The following is a 17,558-nucleotide window of genomic DNA, read 5'->3' as shown; positions in this document are numbered from 1 at the left end:
CACCTGCACAGGTTGTCTTGCTTAATTAAACGTGGCGGGAGAGGAGACCGTCATGCACTCCATTCACCAGTCGATCAATGGACTCCTGCATGCAAATTAAAGCCATTCATTCAGTATCCTTAATCCCTTTTTGCCGGAATTACTCCCGCCGACACTCGTTCCCGTGATATTACCGCAGCAAAAGTAGCGGCGTTTAGGGCGCTGTTTTACGTGTTTCAATGATACAATCAGGAGTAATATTAGTAATGGTCACGCCACGGCACTAAAAGGACGGATGGGAGAACGGGCAGGATTATTAGTAACGATAGCATTGGTGAAAGCATCATTAAATGTGTGATACAAGCGTGCGGCGCCGGTTATCACGGTGCTCAAACAGTCACAAACAGCTGCTGCGAGGCTGAGTAACTCAATAACGCGAGGGACAGAATTATAGGACGTAAAGGTAGGGAATATGTCCTGTCGCCCATAAAGGTTAATGGGTTAGTTCAACATGAAAATGATATGCTGTCGCTTTGAAGAATTTAATATCAAGGAGGGAGAAAAGCAATAAGCGGATAATTGTGTCGGCAGACGATGATGATCAGCAAGTGAGCTAAACATTGACAAAAAAAGAGAGCAATAACACCCAACACAATACGACAGATATATAAAAAAAACAAAGACGTAAACCTGGAGAATATCGAAAAGAACAAACAAAAACAAAGTGAAAACAAGAACACGAAAAAAGAAACTAGTTGTATAGTAATAATCCACAAAAGCTAAGGTAAAAGTGAGCGAAAGACGATTGTAATAAAAGTCAAAATATGAAAAACTAAGAAACAGAATAAGACAAGAAACCGAAAAGAAATATATTTAAAAAGATATCGAAATAAATGTGTCTCAGTACTCCAAACAGCAGGATGAAACAACAAGCCAAGCAGCACAATAATAAATACGTAGAATAACTAAAAAAAATACAAAAGAAATATATCAACACCACAACCTAAAGACAAAACACGCCGCAGGTATCCACAGAGCACAAGAAAACCATGAAACACACATCAGAACACGGCAACGACATCACATAGACATCACTCAGACACAGCCCTTGCAACCCACGGATCACCTCGCCTCGTGTCTGCTCTCCCACAAAGTAATTTACATACGGGCTGAAAAATGTTCTTGTTCATTGGGTTACGTATAATTTGTTGTTGCCACGACCTCTGCTGCCGCCTCGGTGTCTCGTATCTCCCCGCGCTCGGACTACAGTGCTCCCCTATTTTTCTTGCGGCTTAATTTTCCTTCATTCTGTCCATTATCATTTTTCCTCTCGTCTGTCCTTGTCTCTCCTTTATTGGGTCCTCCCTTCACGGGTTGTACTGCGGAATAGTGACTCGTGGATTGTTTAAAAGGACTAGAAACAGGGAAGAGGAAGGAAGAACTCGTAACTGGTTAAAGAAGACTAGGAACAGGAAAGAGGAAGGAAAGACTCGTAAATGTTTAAGAGGATTAGAAACAGGAAAGAGGAAGGAAGGATTCGTGACTGGTTTAAGAGGACTAGAAAGAGGAAAGAGGAAGGAAGGAAGAGTACAATGCCGCTAACAGGAAGAAAAACGGACAAACAGAAGCAGTACATGTAAAGGGTCTGTTTTTTTTTTTTTTTTTTTTTTTGGCAACGAGGTTAGATGACACGGATCGCTACCTTTTACTTAATTACATCACGAGATAAATGTAATAATTATGTCCTTCCTCGAAAAGTACGACGTTTAGTTTAATTAGATCATTATCGAGGCCATGAAAGAATATTAAGTGCTCGATATTAACACTAAGCTGGAGTAGATTATAATATATTTTCGAACGGGAACGAGAGAGTATTGCGATCACTCTATTAACTAATTACCACTCATAAAACAACATCTGAATAAAGGCCGCGTATGACGATAATTATGAAAAAAAAAAGTACAAAATAAAGGAAACAATTCTATAGAAGACAAAATAAGCTCGATCATTTTTTTTTTCACATCAGAGGACGCGGCTCAAGGGCAATAAAAAAAGTACAAAAAAAGTCCGCTACTCGCCGCTCCTATAAAAGATAAAAGTAAAGAGAAGCCGTTAAGGTCATTTACTTTTAAAAACACTCCTTTTATGTCTACAAGATTCACATTCGGAAAACAGGGGCCAGAGTTGTTATTTGTATTTTCGACTTTTGTTTCATCCAGCGGCCACCTCACGTAAGCCATCCCATCGTGTGTCACTATCAACGATCTATATGGAAAATCCTTCGCTCCTTGACCCTAAACCCCTCTATCCCCGGGAATTGTTCAGCTGCGTCCGTGCAAGGCAAACAACTAAAAAAAAAACTTAAAAAAAACAAGGACAGAAAAACGGCAAAAAAACACGAAATATATATATATAAAAAAAAGTTTGACCCTATCGTTCAAAAACATGCATTCACTTCCTGCCACGCCGACCACCGATCCTGCCGCCGCCACCGATGCCGCGGAGTCCACAATGAATAAAACATCAGGTATTGCGTCCGGCGTCCATCTGGCTCTGAAACACCTGCCCTGGTCACTAGGGGGAAGCACCAGCAGCAGGAGTACTAGTTAAAAGTGGTCGTAGCAGCAACAACCGCAGCAGAAGCAGGAAAGGGAGCGCATTATTTAAATAGTAGCGGCAGTAGTAGTAAAATAAATAGTAGTAGTAGCAGTAAGAAGCAAGTATGCAGTATAAAGAAGTATTATTTAGACAGCACCAGCAGCAGCAGTATCATAATAGCAGGAGCAGTATTAGCAGCAGTAGTCAAAGTAATAATCGTAGAAGTATTAACAGTGGTAAAATCATCAATGACATTAGCAAAAACAGTAATAGGAAGCATTGTATAGATAGCAGGGCCAGAAGTAGTATCATAACAGCAGAAGCATTATTAGTAGCAGTAGTCGAAGTAATAGTCGTAGTAGTAGTAACAGTAGTAAGAGCAACAGTGACGAAGGGAAAACCTGTAAAAAGAAGCATTATTTAAATAGCAAGAGCAGAACCAGTATCAAAATCGCAGTACCCGTATTAATAGCAGCAGATAAAAGTAATAGTCGTAGTAGTAGTGACAGTAGTAAGAGCAACAGTGACGAAAGGAAAACTAGTAAAAAAGAAGCAGTATTTAAATAGCAAGAGCAGAAGCAGTATCAAAATCGCATTACCCGTATTAATAGCAGCAGATAAAAGTAATAGTCGTAGTAGTAGTGACAGTAGTAAGAGCAACAGTAACGAAAGGAAAACTAGTAAAAAGAAGCAGTATTTAAATAGCAGAAGCAGAAGCAGTATCAAAATCGCATTACCCGTATTAATAGCAGCAGATAAAAGTAATAGTCGTAGTAGTAGTAACAGTAGTAAAAGCAACAGTGACGAAGGGAAAACTAGTAAAAAGAAGCATTATTCAAACACCAAAACATATAAGCTAACACACAGAATATCCCTAATATCCTTAATCTCTAAACACACGGATATAACTATTTTCATCCCGGTCATTCGTCTTCATTTCCGTCTTACTCCTCCTCCTCCTCCTCCTCCTCCTCCTCCTCCTCCTCCTCCTTCTCCTACTCCTGAATCACCTGCCTCCTCCAGAGCTCCAAGGTGAGGGGTATCCTGAAGCAAGCTATCCCCAGAAGACTCGATCTCCCTAATCCATCGCCAAAGGGATCTAAGAGAACGTTCCTGTCTGCCTTAGTATTGCCTTTGGGATCGAATTGTGTGTGCTGGTAGTGTTCTGTCTGTCTGTCTGTCTCTCCCTCTCTCCTTCTCTATTTCTCGTTTCCGTTCTAGCGTTTCCTGTTTTGGTATGGTGATTGAATAACGCGATTAGTGTGTGTGTGTGTGTGTGTGTGTGTGTGTGTGTGTGTGTGTGTGTGCGTGTGTGTGTGTTTATGAATGTATGTGTATGTGTATGTATATGTGTGTATACTGCGTGCGCCAAAGAGAGAGAAAAATGAGAAATACATAGCCATACAAATTGCCAGAGAGGAAAACAAACAGACAAAAAAAGACAACATAATTTACAGGAACACAATCATAAATAAATAATAATCCAAACAGAGTCAAACAAACAAGCAAACAGACAGAATAATGAAATTAGAAAAAAAAACAGAGACAGACAGACAGAGAGGACAGAAACGCAGCAGGAAGAAGAGAAGAGAGGAAAGGTGAGGAGAAAAAAGAGAAACAGACAGACGCAAGAAGGAGAGAAGACAAGGAAACAGACACAGAGACAGACAGACAGACAAAGAGGAGAGGAGAACACAGGGACCGTCAGCCAGCCAGACATACATACAGACAGACAGACAGAGAGGAGAGGAGAGGCGAGGAGGCGAGACTTAATTAAAACCGGAATTCAGGGTCGGAACAGGCGGCGATGAAGGATGGGTATGGGAGTCGTTAAGGGAAGGAGGGAAGGCTCAAGGCGGTAGGAAGGAGGCTCAAAAACATACCATAATAATAATAGTAATAATATAATAATAGCGAGAGAAATAGCAAAACGAAGAGGATCAAGAAGAAGGAGGAGAAGGAGGAGGAAGAAGAGAGGAATAAGACGAAGACGAAAATGAAAAAAAGAAGAAAAACAAGTACAAGAAGAACAAGAACATAATAATAGTGAGAGAAATAACAAAAAGAAGAAGATCAAGAAGAAGGAGAAGGAGAACAAGGAGAAGGAGGAGGAGGAAGAGAGCAAGCAGACGAAGACGAAAAAGAAAAACAAGAAAAAACAAGTACAAGAACAATAACATCATCAACAACAACAACAACAACAAAATTCCCCGTATTGCAACACATTTTCCATTTTCTAGCTTAATTTCCCTCCAACTCGTAATATTAAAACCATTACGACACAAGGATTAGCGGTAAAAAATTATATGTGAAGAAAATGACTAATTAAACATATGAATGGATTAACAATATATCTCCTGTTTTTCTAATTTGTGGCTCCCGCGTTTTTTTTTTCTTCATATTTTTCGTCCTGGATGTGTTTTCTTTTAGTATTTCGTCATCCACGTGAAAGTTAATAATCTATGTTTAATTAAAAAGACAGTCATGCATGTTTTACTGCTTAATATTGTAATGTCGGTGTGTGTGTGTGTGTGTGTGTGTGTGTGTGTGTGTGTGTGTGTGTGTGTATGCTTCCTTGTTTGTTTTGGCAGGGAGAATTGCACAGCCAACATCCCCCCTCGCAGCCACTTCCTCCCTTCCTCTCTCCCTTCCTCCTCCTCCTCCTCCTCCTCCTCCCCTACCCTGTTGAAGAAGACCCCAACTTTAACCTCACCGAGAAAGAGTGTGTGAGGGGGCTTTCTTTACTCTCTCTCTCTCTCTCTCTCTCCTGCATTGTCCCTCCTTCCACGCCCAAGTTCTAATTTTGAGAACGCTAGTGAAAACTTACTTCATGTTTTCTTTTTTTATTTGTATTTTGTTTGATGAGAAAATTCGGAGCACTAATTTTTCTGACCATTTTACATCTAGAGAGGAAATGGAGAAGAAAAAGCATTATTAAGGAAAGGAAGGGAAAGAAAAATGAGGTAAGTGGAAAATGGGTAGAGAAAAAGAGAAAGGAATATAAAAAGAAGATGGGAGAAAAGGTAGCGAAAGAGGAGGATAAATAAAGAGGAAAGGAAAGAATAAGAATAATAAAGAAAGAGGAAGTTAAAAGAAAGACGAAAACAAGGAAGAAAGGAAGATGCAAAATGATAAAGATAAATATGAACAGAGTAAAAAAAGCATGGGAATGTAAGATGGGGGAAGTAAAAATGAGAAGAGGAAAAAAAACTAGAACTGATAAATGAAGAAGCGGAAAAAAAAAACGGAATAGAGGGAAAAATAAGGAAAGGAGATTAAAGAGGTGAAGCAAACAGGTAAAGTGGAGGCGAGAAAGAGGAAGATGAAAAAGCAGCCGCCGTAAGCACCTTAAAAAAGAATTCCAATATTTCGCGGCCTGAAACTCTCCGGAGAGGAATTAGCCGGGATGGGATAATTTTCCTATCAAAACTTTAATGTCGAGAAGAATGAAAATATATGAAAAGCAAAGAAACGGTGAATGATGAGCTAATTACTGGGTCTTAAACGGCGTAGCTGCAGGAATTCCACGAAAATCTTGGGGTGAAAATGCTGAGAGTGAAAAAGAGCGAAAATGGCTTATTATTACATATATATTTTAGCGACTTCTGCTGCAATCATCTTCATTATCATCATTACCATTACTGTTATCATCATTATATCCATTGCTTTTATTATCATTATTATCTTCAAAGACTACTATCATGTCTATTACTTACGAAAATTAGGAGCTATTGTATTTATATTTCCATCGATTACTACTGCATTATTTCATCATTACCATTATTATTACTATTAATTATATCCATTCCTTTTATTATTATCACTACTGCTACTGCCTCTAAACAAACAAGACAATCACTACTACTATTGCTACTACTATACTACTACTACTACTACCAGCACCATTACTACTGCTATTACTATCAAGTATATCCTCGCTTTGCTTACCTAGGCGGCCGCTCTTTGTGTGAGGGTGAGATAAGGTTACTTTATCTCCCTCGGCACCCCGGTCACACGCCATTTATCAACGCTGATGCGGCGAGGAGAGGACGGGAGGGTATGAGGAGGCGGGGGGGAGGGGGGGGGAGAAGGGGAGACTGGGAAGGGCAGGTCGGGGAAGGTAAGGCAAAGGCAGGGAGGGGAGGTAAAGGGGATGGGAAAGAGTGGAGAGGAGGTGAGTGATAAGGGAAAGAACAGCAGCAAGAGAGGAGACGTGAAGCAGAGAAGGAAAGGAGGGTTAGGGAAGAGGCTGGGGAGAGAGTAGGGAGAAAGAAAACAGGAAGAAGGAACAGGAGGGAAATGTGGCAAGAAGCGGAAGGTAGGGAAGAGAAAATACTACAGGGAGTTAGGAGGGAGGAGAGAAAATAGAAAACAGGAACAGAGGAAAGACATGGCAAGGAGGGAAAGAAAGGGAAGGTGAGAAAATGGAGTAAGAAGAGAACATTGGGAGGGGGATGAAGAGGGAGAGTAAGAGAGAGTAAGAGGAACGGAGAATCAAGCGAGGGGAAAGAGCAAAAGCAACAGAAGGTTAGATGAAACTTTGATTTGTAAACATTTCTGAAAAAAACACGTGAAATCTAATAACAAACAAGTCGCAGTAGTAGCAGTAACAGCAGAAGTAGGGTGAAGAGAAGGAGGAAGAAGAGAGGAGAAAGTAGGGAAAATAATAGAGGAGAAAAGTATTAAACAATGTAGTCGTAGTAGTAGCAACAGAGGAATAAGGGAGAATCGGAAGAAGAAGAGAGGATGGGGAAGAAAGAAAGAGAACATAAGCGACAAGTGTAGAAAACAAAAGTAGGAGGAAGAAGAGAGAATCGGAAGAAGAGGAGAGGATGAAGAAGGGCAGTGAAAGGTGTAGAAGTAACAACAGTAACAGAAGAATAGAGCAAGAACCGAAAGAAGAGAAAAAAAGGAGGAAAAGGAGAGACAGCGGAAGAGAGAAATATCAAATTCCAAAGTGCAAATCTAACATTCCGAACAAATATTCAACTCTTTCGTTCCTCTCTGACAAAACAAGACAACGAGGAAAACCGGGAATGCTCAGAGGAATCAAGGAACATGTCACAGAGGTAAATCCGAGGTCACAGAGTACATGTAGTCAATATATAAACCGAGCAGTCCCCTTTTTATGACCTGTGACCGAATTTGACCTGACCTTCCCTCCGCGCCCGCCACCGCTAGGGAGCAGCTGTTTAAATATTTACGGACGGCCAATAAACACGCGACAATTATGTTTTACGTCACTTTTACGACTCGCGTGGAAATTCGTTATCAGGTGCGGCAGAAAATGGCTGAAGGGAGGCACAAAAAATGGTTGAAAAAAATGCTTGAAAAATTGCTTGAAAAAATGGTTGAAAAAGGGTTGAAAAAATGACTGAAGGACCCAAAAATAGAACAAAAAAGATACACAAAAAAATGCTTCCACCACAAAATAGTAATAGGAGTAAAAGGAACAATAATGATAATGACAATGATGATGATGATGAAAATACTATCACTAAGTATAATGACTTTTAATTGACAGAGAAATAAGAAAAAAATAAATGCAGAAAACATAAAAGAAAAAATAACTCACCTAAAACAATAATAATAAAATGAGTAATTAGCGCAATACGGATAATAACAAAGGCAATAATAGAAATAGTAATAACATCAATAATAATAAAAAAACTCTTAACAAAAAAAAAACTCACCCGCAGCAATAATAATAATTAAGTAAATGCAACAATAAAGATGATAACAATAATAATAATAATAATAATAATAATAATAATAATAATAATAATAATAATAATAATAATAATAATAATAAAGTCAATAAGCTTAACGACAATTTTTACCATTTTTTGACAAGATACATTGAAAAGCCTCCGTCTAAAGGTCATTCCCTCCATATTCTGGTAAACAGGATCATGTATTACCCTATGGGATGTGACCTGACCTTTGACCTCTCTCTCTCTCTCTCTCTCTCTCTCTCTCTCTCTCTCTCTCTCTCTCTCTCAATGTGTTTGTGTGTTTGTCTACGAATTATTTATGTTTTTCTTCAGTATGTGTTTATCTGTGTGTTCTCTCTCTCTCTCTCTCTCTCTCTCTCTCTCTCTCTCTCTCTCTCTCTCTCTCTCTCTCTCTCCAAATCAAGCATGAAGAGAGAAAACAAGTGCCAATTTTTCCTCGAAGTGGATTCAAAAGCCAGACCGAGAAAATAGTCTTGAGGCGCGCTCCGCAGACTCACAATGGACTTAAAAGGAAAAACGTCTGCAGGTAAATTCTAATTAAAGCGCTGAATGCAAATAGAGGTACAAAAAGAGTGCAGCGACTGACGGTGTATTTATCAGCGGTATTAACTAATTAATTATTAAGTTAATTAAAACATTTTTAAAGATATTGCGATCACTCTGTATGTTGATGAGGACCTGCGTATTTTTTAGAGTTATTATGAACAGCGGCTTTTTCTAGTAATATATTTATGCATGTAATAACTGTGTGTATGTATGTGTGTATGTATGAATGTACGTATGCATGTATGTATTTTTTTTTTTTTTTTTTACAGCAAAGGAGACAGCTCAAGGGCACAAAAAAGTAAACATTAATAAAAAAAAAAAGCCCGCTACTATGTGTGTGTTAACGTATGCTTACATGACCAAAGGAAAATAGTAATTATATATGTCACGTCTGTCAGTCTGTCTTATCGGGTCTATGTATGTAGCCAGATAGAGCGATAAAAATGTGAATAGGCAAGCATATAAGAAAAGGTAGATATTTAGACACGTCGGTAGGTATGTAGAAAAGTACGAGAGTAGGTAGCATAAGTAGATAAGTAGGTAGGTAGGTAAGTAGATGCATAGGTAGGTAGGTAGATATGTCGGGAGAAAGGTGTAAGAAAGATGGAAAAGCTTAGGTGGAAAAAGAGAAAGAGGAGAGACACTTTAAAGGGAGATGAGGCGATGGAGGGACAGTTAAAGAAGGAGACGCCAATGGAAACTAAAGGAGAAGGGGAAAAGGAGTAATATGGCCGTGAATTCAAGGTAAGGGAGAGAATATGAGAGAAAAATACCTGTCAATAGGGAGTGTGTCTGAAGGTGTGGAGGAAGGAAATAAAAGTCGTGAATAGAGGCTGAGGGAGAGAAGGAGAAGAGAGATGAGGTGAGGGGCGGGGAAGATAATCAGCGTGAGAGGAAGAAAGGTCAGGTAAATTGCTAGTCTTGGGAATGCGTTAGTGAGAAAAGAGAAGGGGTGATTGATTGTGACATAGCGCTGAATGTTATGATGAGGGCGAAGTGTGTGGGAGGGAACGAGAATGGGGAGGAGGACGAGATGGAGGGAAAGGGTGGAGATGAAAGTCAGTATTAGGGAAGGATGGGGAAAGAGGAAAGGAGTATGAAGGTAAAGGAAGGGAAAAAGGCTGGAAGGAGAGAAAGAAATAGAGAGCGAAAGGGAAATATGACTACGAGGGGAGAGAGGAGGGGAGGAAGAGAACAAGAGACAGAGGAGGCATGTAGGAAAGGAGGGAAAATGAAGCAGGAAAGAGAAGAAGCGTGAGATAAGAGTGAACTGTGACCTATAGGGAGACAAATTATGATAAAGAAAATGTGAATACGATAATAGCAGTCTCTCTCTCATCTTCTCTCTCTATCTATTTATCTATCTATCTCTTTCTGTCTCTGCAAATGCATGCTTGACTTCCTCCTCTTCCAGTATTACCATTTAAATCCTTTGTTCCATTAGTATATTGCTCTTTGCTTCCCCTCTCTTTCTCTTTCTCTCTCTTCCTCTTCGTATTTACACAACTCTTCATTTTTCCCATCATTAACAGTCCCCCTCCTCTAATCTTGGCCCTTCAAAGCTATCTATATACTATCTATCTATCAATCTATCTATCCATCTATCTTTGTTTCGTCATCCATTTCCCTACCTCTGTCTATTTGTACGTCTCCCTATCTATCTTTTTTATGTGCTTACCCATTTGGCTTCTTCCCTTATTAATAAACTGTACACCTCTCTATCTGAATATTTACCTTTATATCTGCTATCCCACGCACCTTCCCCTCGCTTTTAACCTTGTATGCGAGTCAATATAAGCCACTCCGCTGATGTTCAATGTTTTACGTCGTTCATTTCAGTTTGCATTTAATTTCGTTAGCCTTACGTATGTGTCATTTTATTCAGCGTTGACCTTTTGCTAGTTTAATTAATGTCTGTGTTGTCCCATTACTCAGCCTGTTTGTCCACCTACCTCTTGTGTTTTTTTATGTAAATTATTTGTACATTGCCACATTGCTTTCCCCTCACCTGCACTTTCACCAATACATTTACCTAAGTTTATCAGTGCGTCACTTCGTATTTCACACCATCTATATATTTTTTCTAACTGTTTTATCCAACCTGCGCTCTCCCATTTGAATCTTAACGTCCATACCAACCATACGTATCCATATTCTGTTCACCTTGTTTTGACGTTTACCTCACAAATTTACCAACCTCGTTATCCTGTCATATCTATATCTACCTTACCTATTAACATACTTTTCTTCAATTCCTCTTTTTGAGTTATGTTTACCTTTTTCTCTAATTCACTTCCTATCTATTATGTCTACTTATTATTTCATCCCGCAAAGTATTCCTGCCTTAACCTGGTTCTTATATCTACTCTTAATACGTATGTCGATCTAGCTTACTACATCTACCTGGCTATTATTTACCGGCATTACGTAACGACAACTTCTCCCGCATCACTTTATTTCATTACTTTCCTACCTGCCTGCACCTGGGTCTCTCGTCTGCCCTTTCACCTTAATTTTTACCTGGTTCCTCCGTTTTCCTGTTCCTTCGCTGCTTAAACCCCCCATGGACCCTCAGACGCGCAGGAGAGATGAACGCACAACTTTCGTTAAATACTCAAGTCCCAAAGGATGAGGAAAATTTGATGGATGGAAACATAGACAAAACAAAAATCCATTACACAAATTGACTCACGCATCGTATGATTAAAACGTGCATCAGGCAAATATAAATGTGTGTGTGTGTGTGTGTGTGTGTGTGTGTGTGTGTGTGTGTGTGTGTGTGTGTGTGTGTTATCTGGGTCACATTAATCATTTTTCATTCTGGGGATCGCGTTTCCGCTTCTCTCTCTCTCCCTCTCTCCCACAATTAATTTCTTCTTAATTATATTACGTTTTCGTCTTTTTTCTCCTCTCTCCCTATCACCCCTTTCTTTATCCCTTTTCCCTTTTTCTCTCTTATCCTTGAGCTCATTATTATTTATCCCTCTCTTCTCTATATCTCCATCATTCCATTTGTTTTCACTCACTAATTATTCTTTAAAATTATCTCTTCCTCCATCTTCTCTGTCCTCCATTCCTTCCATCTCTCTTCAGCACCTTCCTTCTCCCTTTCCTTCGTACCTCCTTTATCATTTACTTCCATCCCTTTCCTTGTCATCTTCGCCTTTTCCCCCTTTTTCTCTCAACCCTTTCCCTTACTCTCCCTCATTCATTCCCCTCACCTATCATTCCAGTCTCTTCACCTCCCTCTCTTTAATAACACCTCTATTCCCCCCTATTTCTCCGTCACTCACATCTATCTTTCCTCCTCAGTCTCTTTATCATCCCTTTTTTCCTTCAATTCACATTACTCCTTCACCATTTTCCAACTGACCACGAACGTCCAATACTTTCCTCAACCTCACCCTCCCCACCGTCCTCTCTTCTCAACGTTCCTCGACCCTTTCCCAGCGCTCTTTTTTAGGCTTCCTCCATTCCTTCATTTCCTCGTCCCTTCAGCGTGCTCCTAGTTAACGAGGCATAATGATATTCTTTGTGTGTGTGTTGACTGGCCCGGTCCATTCACCCTTGGCCACCGGTGGAGAAAAAAGTTAATCAGTGCAAAGAGCGTTGTCGAGTGTTTCTGGGGTTGCTGGGGAGGTAAAGGGGAGGGGGGAAAGGAGGTGGTTGTCTATTTTTTTTTCTTGTTGCTTTGCTTTCCTTTGTTTGTTTTTTTCATTGTTCTTTTTTTCTCTCCTGCTTCGTTTCTCTTTTGCTTAAATTCACTTTTTTCCTCGATCTTTTATTTTTCTTTTCTTTCAGTTCACGTTACTCTGTTTTGTCTCGCTTTTTTTCTTTGATTTCGTGCTCGCAAACCTTTTCTGTGTGCGGCTTAATCTCTTTTTCGTTATTCTTTAGTTTTTACTTTCTTTCCTGCTTGCTTGCTCTCTCTCTCTCTCTCTCTCTCTCTCTCTCTCTCTCTCTCTCTCTCTCTCTCTCTCTACCTTTACTTCCTCTAATTGTCTAAGGCCAACATCATGTCTTCCTTATAATTCATCTTTACTTATTACTCTATTAAGGCGAAGCTTTTAGAGAACTGCAGAGCGAATCGCAAATTATCCAGAGCTCAGTGGTGAAGGAGAATAAACCGCTAAACAGTGAGATATACGTTTGTCTGTTTTCACTTTGTTTTCTGTATTTGGCGTGAGTGTTAAGGTGATGATGAGCAGGAATACTAGAGAGGAAAAAAGAGAAAGAAAAGGAACAAGGAAAGGGTGGAGCTAGGTTAGTGAAATGTGGCTGTCGTATACCGTAGAATATTTCGTTATAATTGTTTTTCATTATTAGTGTATAAAACGAAAAGTAGGAATTACATACAAACGATGGATGGATGGACAGATAGATAGATAGATAGATAAATAGACAGTGAGAGAGAGAGAGAGAGAGAGAGAGAGAGAGAGAGAGAGAGAGAGAGAGAGAGAGAGAGAGAGAGAGAGAGAGAGAGGGGTTAGTCACGTAAGCTAACACGAAGTCCAAAAAAACAGCGCATTTAGGCAAAAAAAAAGAGGAAATCCTATTAACACAACCAGGCAAAAAGTGCAAAAGAGTCAGGAAGTGGGCGAAAAAAAAAGATTCAGAAAAATAAACTATAAAAAAAAATATGAAGGGGGGAGGTGGGTAGCGTGAGTCCCCCCCCCCCCCCAAACTCTTCACCCCTCTCACACCTTCAACCTCCCCCCTTCTCTACCCTCCTCTTCTCTCCAAATCATCTCTTCCATCCTATCATTCCCCTTTTTAACCTTCCTCTTCAATCCCTCCTCATCTTCCCTCCCTACCCTTCCACTATTATCCCGCTTCTACCTTCATCCACTTCCCTTTACCTTTCCATACTAACTCCACCTACCGTTCCTTAATCCTCTCCATCAACTCCTTCTGTACTTCCATCCTCCCTCCACCTCTACTTACACCTTCTCAGCACCCCCAACCTTCAACCCCACCACTTTACCCTTCCCAGCCCCTCCACCTCTCTCAAGCTCTCACCATCCACTTGTATTCTGTATTGTGTGGACCCACGCAAGCTCAGGTAAGTCCAGGTGAACGACACATTATCACGAGCGCAGGCGTCACGAGGGTATAAACTCAGGGTAGTGTGATGCGGGTCTCAACGCACTGACCTCCCTTCCGCTGAAATCCTACCTACGCGAGTTTATCCTTTAGCTTCTCCTTACTTCACTATGAGGTATTAAGATGCAGGAATGAAGGAATGGACGAGTGAGGGAGTAAGTGAAAGAAAAATCGACCTCCGTGTCTATTCTATGCTGACTCCCTAAACCAGAGTCGCACAAAGGCACCGCGTGGCAGATAATGCTCAAAGATTTACGATAAAGGAGACATGACAAAGACTAAAACAAAGAGCGTACCGAGAAGGATATGAATACAAAAAAATATTCCGCTTAATGCCAAAAGTAATCATCATGCATTCCTAACATGATTCATTCCTATATAATGACTGCAGTGTTCACCTTCTTGGTAATGTACGCACTAGGGATATGTACTACCTTAATGAATGTTCCGTGATGAGTACGCATTGAGGAGCATAAAAGGTACCTGGCAACAAGTTTAAAATGAATAAATCGCACTGACGTTAATTTTGCAACGTCGCATTGTTGGAGTGAGGGTTTTTTACACCGAGTTGGCTTTACATACCGTCACAGGGAATGATCCTCTACCGTATTGAAGTAACAGAATAGTATTGAAGTGTTACAGAGCGTTGCAGTGTGTGATATTTTGCAGTACTGAAGTTACAGAACGTTACTGAGGTGTTACCTAGCTCTACTGTGCGAATTATTTGCTGTAGCGAAGTTACCTAACGTTGCCGGGGCGTCACATGGCGTTGCAGTGAAGGATATTTCGCCGTACAAGTTACAGCGCATGGTAGTAGTGTTATAAGGCCACGAGAAATGAAATGGCTAGGTGCGTGGGTGAGTTTGCACTGTAATTATCATATATCCCTGTATGTATAAGGTTAGAGCGAAGTTACGACGCCGTGTTGACGTTCCATAGTGTGACGAAAAAGTGTTATGAAGCAAATGGAAAGAGGGCGGGACGGGGAAAAGGGGAGAGCGGGGAGGAGGGAGATTACCATATTTTTGCGTAATTTCAGGGTTTGTCGTCCCATAATTTCAAGGGCAGCGGCGGTGATGGCCATACGTCACCGTCACGGCTAAGCACCAGCGTTTCATCACATAATAAACATGCACCTTGCTGTGAAGAAGAGCTTTGTGCGTCGCGGCCAAGATAAAGTATTGCGGCGCGGCACAGCGGGGCGCCGTAAAAGCTCCAATTAAGAGTAGGCGAGCCATAGATAAGTGGTATTGCGGCGCACGACTCGCTGGCGCCGCTGTGCTATACTTAAGCCACGCGTCGGGGATTATGGCGGTGCTGAGCCGGAACGAGGCACGCGGCGGGAGTTTGCGAGGCGTAGCGTTCAGTGGAAGGCATTTGTCATTGTCGTGGGTGTTGTGTTGCTGAAGGTTATTGGCGGACGCCCGAGCGGATGTATTTGGCAATGCTCACAGTTTCAAACACTCATTATATACACGAGTGGCCATTTCTTTCCACACTCAAGTATGATTTGTCGATACACTAACATCTGGCAAAGGTCACAGCTTCAGACACTCATTGTACGTACACACGAATTGCCACTTCTTTACATACCTAGCACAGAATAGAAATGATTTATCGATACACTAACGGCAAACCCATTGCGAAAGTTATGCAAACACTGAGCATCTACAAACAGTGAGTTGTTTAAAACGTTTCAGCATTTTCAGCATACACTAAGAATATATTTATGCTCTCTAATGTACAAAAATGAATGGCTATTGATGCTCATAAAACGTACACAAGGCAAGCTTTTAGACACACTCAGTAAATAATATATAAAATGTTTTGATTCTCTCAGCACAGAAAAAGGAAGGGCTTTCACAACACCCAGAGCATAAAAGGAAAGGTTTGCATGAGACTCGATTAGGCAAGATAAACAACTAAAATCTCCTGCACATTTACTTACATTTACAGGAGCAGCGACACGTAATTTTCGTCAATAAAGCTGCACAATTGTCACATAATAGCGGTGTTTACTACTAATGGAACTGACGATAAAGAAGACAGAGGTAAGTAATTATGCGTCTAAATCTAGCATCGAGGTGACGTAGGCAACGAAGTGGGAGGAACGATGAGGAAGAGAGCGAGGCATTCATTACAGAGGGTAACGAAAGAACGATAAAAGAGAATGGATGACTCATATATCTGGAGATGAAAGGTTAAGGTCACGTTTCAGGGTCATAATGAACAGGTAAAGAAACACCTTGATATGATAGAGATAACAATTACCGGAAACCAAATCAGGAGAAAAAGAAAAACCAGACGTGCAGATGAAAGCGACAACAGAGGAATAACACGTAATACAAACAGTTGTGAAAGAGAGAAATTAAAGATAAGAAACAGAAAAAAAGAGATCAAACAGATAACCAACGACCTTTAATGGCAACCGAAATAGAACAAAAAGATGCAGCTAGATCTTACAAATACAACAAAAGAAGTGAATAAAAAACAACGATGACGAAAAACAGACGCAAAACAAACGGTGATACGACCAGGAAAATTAAATACTAAGGACATCAGAGGGAGTTCAAGTAATAAAAGAGGCGAAGGTTATGCAAGAAACGAAGACAAGTGAGTGAAAACAACGACGAAGAAGAAAAACACAAAACATTGATATGAACAAGAAAATTAAATATCAAGGACATTAAAGGGTGTTCGCGTAGGAAAAAGATGTGAGGGTTAAGCAAGAAACGCAGAAAAAAGTAAAGTCCTGATGGAGAGATATTGCGAGCGAGCGACAGCGAGTGAGAGCGAGTCAAAATATGCGTGATCGTATCTTTTCCCCGTGAGACAGAAAATACGGACGAGGAAAGAGAACACCGATGCCTGGCCAGATAAATAATGTCAAGGTGAATGTAAAATATGTAACGAAATCGACGGCAGCGTTACCAGAGGGCGCTGCAGAACGGAATGTAATGCCTTTTTTGTTCTTTGGTGGCCTTTTGTTCCTGTTATTTTTATTTTTTTTATTTTTTGCCCTTGAACTGCCTCCCCTGCCGTAAAATAAAATCAAGGAAGAAACAGGAAACAGGGCCAGCGAGACGATGGTGAGAAGCAGCATTGAACACATTAGTAAGAAAATCCTGCATACATTTAAATGGGAGGGTTTGACGTACTGAAGGGTTTGTTTGCGTGTTTGTGTGTATGTGTATAAGTGGGAGACGGTATACAAGTGCATCTTAACTCCAATTCCCTTCTCTCCCTTTCTTCTACTTCCGTAACTTCCTCTCTCTCTCTCTCTCTCTCTCTCTCTCTCTCTCTCTCTCTCTCTCTCTCTCTCTCTCTCTCTCTCTCTCTCTCTCTCTCTCTCTCTCTCTCAGCATTTTTTCCATTCTCCATTTTCCATCTGTTCCTTATTTTTTGTTCATATAAAAAAAAAACTAAATACAGAGACAACCTAAGTGTACTACCATCTAATCAACAACCAATATAATGAGCCTGCTAAGTCAATATATAAACAAACAAAACTAACAACATAACATCAAAACATTATCACAACCTGCACAGAAGTAAAGAATGACACGAAAAGGGCTAAGATGATAAAACTGCCAAGAA

The sequence above is a fragment of the Eriocheir sinensis genome, chromosome 16, assembly GCF_024679095.1.
Source record: "Eriocheir sinensis breed Jianghai 21 chromosome 16, ASM2467909v1, whole genome shotgun sequence".
Lineage (NCBI taxonomy): Eukaryota > Metazoa > Arthropoda > Malacostraca > Decapoda > Varunidae > Eriocheir > Eriocheir sinensis.
This window is presented reverse-complemented; position numbering follows the sequence as displayed.